Raw genomic sequence first — 8793 nt, 5'->3', positions numbered from 1 at the left:
CAAGATATAATCCGCCCACATTTGTTTTCACCAACTGTTGGAAGAAACATATTACTTGTCCTAATATTATCTGTGTCATTCCGAATTTTCTCAATGGCTTCAATGAAATATTTAAGTGCTGTGAGTACTTTAATGGTAGGCCTGCACTGAATTCGATTATAGAAAATATTCACATGTGGCATTATTTTGTAAAAGAATTCTAACCAAAACATGAATTCCTTGTGTTGGATTTCTCTAGTTCTGAAAAGCACTCTTTCGAAACATTTTAATTTTCATAGACGGAATTGACGGTTCGTGACTTGAAATTCCATCGAATAGCTGACCCACTCGGAATACGTCGTACAGCCACTTTTTCCAAAACAAATACACGCTGTGGGGAGCAGGAGGACAAATGTGGAAAATCCTGAAAGACTACAGGAAAAAACCCTTGTCGATTGATTTTGAAATGCAGTTCTTTCCATTAGCAAATTTAATTGGTTAACAATGGACGTAGTGTGCCGAAGGAAAGTGTTCTTTAATTTTAGATTGTACGCCATTAATTGATCCCTTATTACTAGAGACCGGATGTTTAGGCACTAAAAACCTGGAAAATATGCAGGCAAATAAGCACTAAAAATAAAAAAATAGGCAGTAAAATAGGCACTAAAATGTAACTAGAAATAATGAAGATAAATACTCAATACCATTAAAAAAGATTCAAGTCACAGATAATATTCAAAGAATATAGAAACATACTTCTTTCTTAATATCTTCTTTTATCGTATACATAAAACGAAGCTTGTTAGGCATTCCATATATACTGGGTGAACCTGAAAGATGTGCAGATGCTTCGGGAGGTGATTCGTAACCTGAAAAGAAGACAAAAAAAAAAATCCTCTTACATGTTGTGAAATTCCGCGTCGTTTACGAGTGAAAGGGACCAACTTGGAATCGAAAATCGAATCATGATAATTGGAACGAGACATAAAAGTGTGCACAACTTTGGGAGGTGATTCATGACATTCAAGAGGACTTTTTGTCTTTCTTTTTCATGTCACGAATCATCTGTCGAAATAGGTGCACATCTTTCGGTTCCGTTCCAATTGTCAGAATGCGATTTTCGATTTCAAGTTGGCACCCCCGTCAGTCGTGCACGACGTGGAATTTGACAACATGCAACAGACTTTTTGTCTTTTTTTCATGTCACGAATCACCTCCCAACGTATGTGCATATTATCTGTTCGGTTCCAATTGTCAAGATTCGATTTTCGATTCCAAGTTTGCACCACTGTCACTCGTACACGACATGGAATTCGACAAAATACAAGAGGACTCTTTGTCTTCTTTTGATATCATTAATCACCTCCCGAAGTATATGCACATGTTTGAATTTCACCTTGTATATATATTGTAATGTACCACGTGCTTGTGTAAACACCTAATAGCGTATATATGTGTGTATTATTTATGTTATATAAATTATATATTTTCCCAATGAAGGCTTATTTTGAAGAAAAATGCATAGAATAAGCAATATCAGGCACTAAAGCAATTATTTAGGCAGTAAAAGTCGAAATAGGCAAAATAGGCAAAATAAAATTAGCTTAAATCGAAACTATAACCCCCCATATAAAGTTTAAAACGTTATTTTTGATAATATCTTTAATATTAAGGAATAGGCATTTTGCCTAACATCCGGTCTCTACTTATTACCGATGCCCCATTAAATGTATTTGCTATAATTTTGCTACGATCTGAATCTGTGTAAAAAATGTTCAATTCATTTAGGTATAATATACACTCCCGACAATTCTGGGCTCCCGGACCTTTAGGATTAAAGAAAATAAAAAAGAGGAGAGAAGAGAGAACTGAGTGGTGAGTGCCGCCAGTAAGCAAAAGAAGAAAGCGAGAAAGAGGAATACTTGGCGCTTGCGCAGAATGTCTTCGGGCTCAACCTAACTCAGCACGGTGGAAGCTATTCTGGGTGTAAAAAAAAGGGAAGTGGACAAGGCATATTGAGATCTTTGCTCCATGCTAGATAGTAGGCTTGTATAGTTCAAGCGGGCTCCATTCTGTACAGCCCGCTCGGTTCGTTAGTACAACTTTCACACTGCTGAAGGCGCTGATAATCGCGCTCCATGTTCGAAAAAAAAAAAAAAAAAAAAGATCGTCATGGGAAAGTTCTGTATTTTGTTAATTGACGAACAGTTTAAACAAATGAATAGATGAAAATTTTTTGAACTAAAATTAGTCTAACACAAATACACAAACATTGAAAGCGTGCTGTAGCCCGGTAGCCCTACGTCAGAAACCGCTACTGGTTCCACTGCTGATGGAACTATAGAATTTTCGTATTGAACTAACATCATAAGTGTATTAGGGAGATACTAAATTAAGAGGAAGTGGGCGAACTCCGGTCTAAAACGTTAGAATAATGGTGTTGGAAGATATTGAGTTGACTATGCATTATCTAGTTCAACGTACTTTGTTGATCCTTTTGAAGGTTGTAGTGGCAAGAAGCTCAAATTTAGTTTAATCCCGTGTTTATTCGAGTCTTGGTCACAAACACTACATGAAATACAAGCTACATCAATGCCACTGGTGATAGATGCTAATGGTCACTTTCATTTATCCGAGAAATTTGTCATACAAGCCACCTCCATACTCATTGCAACCACATCAGTCAAAAGTTCAGAAGTAGACAAACAACCTACTGGTCATAGCGGTCATAGACGCCAACGAACATAGGAGCCACTATGTACAGCATTGCCATCAAGCATTTTTTATTTCTTTAAATTTTACTTTTTAAATAACTTTTTACCTTTTGAAAAGCTTAGCTTGCAACAGACTTAAATCTGATTTAAATTACTCGCTGAGCAAAAGAATAAGTTTATTTTAAAAATATTAATGTGTAACAGTTTTGTCAACTATCCACTTTGGTCATCAGACACTCTTCTGATGAAGCCAAAGTGGATAGTTGGCAAAACTATCACACGTTAATATTTTTTACAATAAACTTATTCTTTTGCTCAGCGAGTAATTTAAATCAGATTTAACTTTTGAAAAGACTTATTACACCAGCAACTATCCAGTTTTACCTCAGTATGCTGGTATAGATATAGAATGAGGGTATTTCCATGTAACGACTACTCGCTGTCCTACAGTAATCTTCTGTCATATAAGCTTGTAGTAACTTCGCGTTTTCGGTTAAGTTTACATTAACATCACCACTTGGTATCTTTACGCAGGGATTAACACTGCTTCCACATTCGTACCCCCGGTAGGCCCTCATACTTCGCTCTGTTCTGGACTGAAATAAGTGCAAAACTACCTAGCAGTGACGCATAAGACAAGTTGGTTACTTTCAGTAGCGGAACGACACTAGCTGCCGATGGTAATGTTAACTAAAACTTTCTAAAGATTGGAAAGACAGAAGAACTTCTAATTTTGGCTGTATGAAAAGCAACTTGGTATTACTGTTCATGTGTGTTTTCTTATCCATTGGGGATAGTGACCAATGGCTTATGTGATCAAATTTGAACTTTCTGTCTGCTATGGTAGCTATGCAATGTGGCTAGTGAATACGATACGGCTTGAATGACTGGTTTCTCTGATAAATGTTCCCTGTGGGAACTTACGTGGTTCAAATCGCACGTAAAACTGTAGATCTGTCTCATATAGCCTCGATGCTGAAAGGGATGCTAAACTGAAATACATTACACATCATCTCTTATAAACGTGACTGCAATGACCGTTAGAGCCTATAGGCTGTGACTTATTTGACCGGTGGCTTGCTGTGATCAGTGTCAAGTGACTTCTGTGACCGATTTTGTAATGTGGTACCTGTGACTTTCTCCGACCATGTGTTCATAAGTCATGGTTTATAAAATATCCACAAATAAACTACTTAGGTGATTACGGTAATTCGTACATTGATGGAGAGGATGGAGAGGAAAGAACGTCAAGTTCTTTTCTAGGAAAAGACCGTGTGCATATTTGTCTCCATTACAGAGTAGTGGAAAATATGGCGTTATGGTTGATCTGTGACTTTATTTATGAATGTTTCCAGTGAAGCAAATGTTGTATAGCAATTGATATTTGCCGTTTAATAAAGATAATTAAGAGACATATGAATTACTTCTGTTCTCATTAGCACTAAATTAGTTCTGCACGTTCGAATATTTATTATTGGCAGATAAAATATATGGTGCAAATCAGTAGCGCTATTTTAGATTCTACCATGAAGGCACGATTGTCCACCGACAGAAGAGATTAACTTTTTTAGTATACTATTTATTAAAAACCGTTTCTTAAACTCTTGAGAGGGTTAATTGTCCTCTGCTTTTTCCCAAATGACATCCCTGGCTCAGATTTTAAATACAGTCCCATTAAAGAGGTATTACATATACTATGGATTTTGACATAATCGACTCTTAGTACTTTCAAACACTATATTCTGTAGATGCAGGTTAATATTAGGAAGGCATAACCGGAATAGCTATTAAAACAACACTTTTTGCAAATATAGGAAAACATTATTCGTGCAAAAGAAAAACTCTACCACAAAGCTGTGCTAGGTGCTCAAAGAGGTAATACTTACTATCATGCAGATTTACAATAGGGATCCCACTAAAAATCCATTACGTATCCTATACTCTACCTTTTGATCTTGTCTATTTTTAATACCTTCAAGACTCATATGAGTGACATAGTACTCCTTGGTGCAGGTTAACTTCAGGATAGTACAATCGTTACAGCTATAAATACATTGTTTTATGAAGCAATAATAAACAAAAAATATATTCGAGTGTAAATCTTGCAACAACCTATGTTATGCAGTCACTACGAGCAAAATTTTTCTTTTTGTTCTGGTTCAGGGTAGATTGTTGGATTATACAGTAGTAGCTCGTGAATGCAGTAGGGCCATTTCACGCGAAAGTGAGCCTGAACTCAAATTTTCAAAAATTGACAAAACCAATGTATTTATATATATATGCAGTTAATAGAACGAAATTTACTTTCTCACAAAGAAAAACTTATTTGTACTTAGAATTCAGGTAAAATTTTAAGTCTAAATTGTGAATTTGTAATATGTCAGCTGGGAGGATTTTTTTTTTTTTTTAATTCTTGTTATCGGCAACATTTTACGGTATATTGTGCATGTTTGACTGCAGTAACTTCGAACTGTTCAAAATGTTTCTTTCTTCCACAAGCTGCAGTTGAAAAAATATTTACAGGATCAAAATTACTTATAATATCATTAAAGATATAAACGTTAACTTGAATGTCCTGCTCGTGACAGAAAAGTACCAAAAGGTATTGTACTGAATTACTAAATTTGAGAGTGTGGTTCTTACGTAGGAGTATCAATTTGCACATGCATTTCACATCTACAAAATTTTGGACTAATGCTAATAAATTTCGATTTATTTCAATTTGAAAACCTGTCCTGCCCGCGACAGTGGGTATGCCACTGGTGGGAAAGTTTGTATACATTGGTTATACATGATAGGATGGAATTGCCCAGTAGTACATGATAGGATGACGATGGAATTGCCCAGTAGTATTGACAGCATTAAGAGAGACTAGACTTCTAAACTGGAAACGTTATTTTTGCGTGTCCTTCTGTTTCGTTTGAACACCCTGCTAAACTGGAAACGTTGCTTTTTCATTTACTGTAGAGTACGTTTCCAGTATGGAACCCAAGTGGCTGATATATATGTATTTGAAGTAATAATGCGCATAGTAATTTTTTGTTGCTTCCTAATTATTTCTATTACTACTTCTGTTTGAAATTAGCCGAGAATAATAGTGTGTCTTCTTTATATTCTCTCCCCTCCCCATTCATTAGTCGTTTTGAAAAATATTTCACGATAACTCGTAAATATTGTTCCGTTTTGATATAGTGTGCTATACATGCTGTTTAGGATTTCCACACAATCCTTACCGCTTAGAACTCAAACCAGTAAATTGTGTAAAAGTGAATTAACTTCTCTCGAGATTAAAGAAAAAAAAAAGTTGCACAATATTTTTAAAATCTGATTTTCTTGAATTAAGAACCACTTGTTTAGTGTAGATTCAAATGGATGAAGAGTAAGAATGAAAACATTTAGAGAGAAAAAAATGAACGCTACTATACACGCCCAATACTCTGACGGCAACGCACATCCAGCGCCGTGTTGAACTGTATATACAGGTGGGGGGTGGTTACCTCTTGCAATGTACCTTGATTTCACAACCATAAAGGTATGTCATATACAAATTTCGTTTAATATCCTCTCTTACTAAGACCTCTATAACATTTTTCGCGGGAGCCCTTAGAATGCGGTAACCTATATCACTAGTTAAGCATATTACTTTGAAGAGAAACCGTAACTGCAGTGAATTTGCTTGAACATGTTGGAAAACTAGTTGATCCCATTATTCAAAAGAGTTATTTTTCAAGACAATGGCTGCCGGACTTACTACAACGAAAATGTTCGAGTGTACATTGTTTGCAATATACGACAATGGTTAATGGGACTCACAGAACAAGATGGAGCGATAATACGGTAGTCGCTCCAGTCTTCGGATTTAAGCTTCTGTAAGATTTTTTTTTTTTTTCTTATGGAAATTTGTGGAGGAACCTGTCCATGTGCTTCTGTACTCTGAAAATGAAATGGAATTTTTAGTTTAACGTCCTACAATTATGTCTTTTAGGCTGAGGGAGACGATGATTAAAGCAAGTGAGAATGATGATGGAGGAATTGGTGGAATGAAAAACTGGGAGAAAACCCACGGACGTGATATTATCCACCGCAAACTTACTTGGTCGGGCGTCAAACCAGGGACACAATGCACCAGAGATAAGCGTTCTAGCACTGAGCCACTGTGACCCCCCATGCTTCCGTTCCCCAAGATCTTAATAATGTATCACAGTTGCAAAGGGTCTGGTAGACTGTAGTATGCTGGCATGTATGTAGGACTTAATGGATTATCTGTTTGCTGTACCAGCGAAGTTGAATACGTATAACATCTGATTAACTTGATAAGTGTGTTTGTATATGAACAAAATAGCAATCTTATGCATTGAGAAGTTTGCTTACTGTGGTTTTCTTAAAGGTTTAACTGATCTAGAAAACTTAGGGATTTTACAAGCTGCTAGTTAACAGTTTTTTCTTTCTTTCTTGAACATATGCGGTGCTTAAATAAATAAATATTCCGCTTCAGGAAAATACAAAATATTAATTGTTTTTACTAGTGAACGACATACTTTTTGAGATATCACAATTAACACGTCATTTCGTTGAGTTCGATGTCATCCATCGATTAATGCTGTGGTTCCCAACATTTTTTTTTTTTTTTTTTTGATTGATGACACTATACTGAGTGCCTACGACATCGTGATACACGTACTTGATTTTGTATTTATAATAATATAGATTATAATAGTGAGGGATTCTTAAGTTCCTAGTAAGTAGTAACTCTATTTAGTACTCAACATGGTTGGCACCGCAGGAGGCGTTGAGTGGTATACTTTGTCTGAAAATTGATCTTAACTGATAATATTGATTAACAGCAATGAATAGCGTACTTTATACTAAAAAAGTTTTTTTTTATTTTCTCTAAAACTACGCATGAGGATTTACCTATAAGTATGTTATTTTGTTCAACTCGATGTGATCTTTCGGCTGATTTTTGGATCGTTTTTTTTAGATATCTATATATTAAAGTGTTATGTTTACATCTTTGTCTCCAAAGAAAAGTTTATATTCGTCTCCAGTCATTTCGACAATGAGATCTCGAAAACCACAAGTTCTAGAAATGTGTCATTTTCACTAACTCGATTCCAAATTGTATGTAGATTGTCCAGTTCTAATTGAATATTTAAAAAAAAAAAAAAAATATGACTGTTATTTCCTTATTACATTTTTTAGGGGTAAACTGGAAGTGTAGAAATTTAAAAATGTAAAGCAGTATACTCTGCGAGTTATACATTCCAGCACCACACTTTTGTATATAGGGGTTGCATGTCCCTCAGCCGTTTGTTTCATGGCCAAATGATAATGAAACACGAAGGATAATCATTTCTCCAGTCTAAGATGAATCCTTATTGTTTAGAGTGTTTTGCTCAATGAACATCATATATCACTGACATTATAATTAATTGAGTGTAATGTATTTGCTAATTAGATACTGCATGCAAGAAGAAAGAAAACACTGATAATACATAAATTTGAAACTTCAACCGGAAGTAGGCTCAAATCTTGCAAACAGTGCGAGATATTGAAAAAATATCTAAAAAAAATCTCCCCTTTATGGTACTCCTTGGCAATTTTTATCCAGACATCTTTCATTTGTGTCTGTAAAGGGACACGTAGAGACGTTGTGAGGAATGACAAGGAGATTCATGCTCATATGTGAATGATACGCTGTGTAGAGAGCGCAGGTTCAGCTAGTCAAAAATTAAAATTTAAGACAATTTTAAGCTATATTTTTTTAAACCAGATTTTGTATTGTCATCTTCCTGGTACGTAAATAAAAATAACTAAATGAGAATATATGTATTTCAGTATGACTTTCATCTCAATAAGTGTTATGCTTCTGCTACAACATCAATTTTTAGACATACAAAACCTTTATTTTCCTCATTTTTTCGGGAACTGCACACGAAGTTTTACACTGATACTTAGTTCAGCACAATCAAATGTATCGATTCGTGTGTCTAATCTTTAAACTTTTTTTTTTAAACGCTAGTAAATAATCTTGTAAAGTTTATTAATACGAGGGAAATTCGGAAAAATTCCGTTTGCGAATGTGCGAGAAATGTCTGTT

This window comes from Thermobia domestica, chromosome 17 (genome assembly GCF_964235325.1).
Source record: "Thermobia domestica chromosome 17, izTheDome1.hap1.1, whole genome shotgun sequence".
Lineage (NCBI taxonomy): Eukaryota > Metazoa > Arthropoda > Insecta > Zygentoma > Lepismatidae > Thermobia > Thermobia domestica.
The sequence above is the reverse complement of the archived record's forward strand: the minus strand, read 5'-3'. Positions refer to the sequence as shown.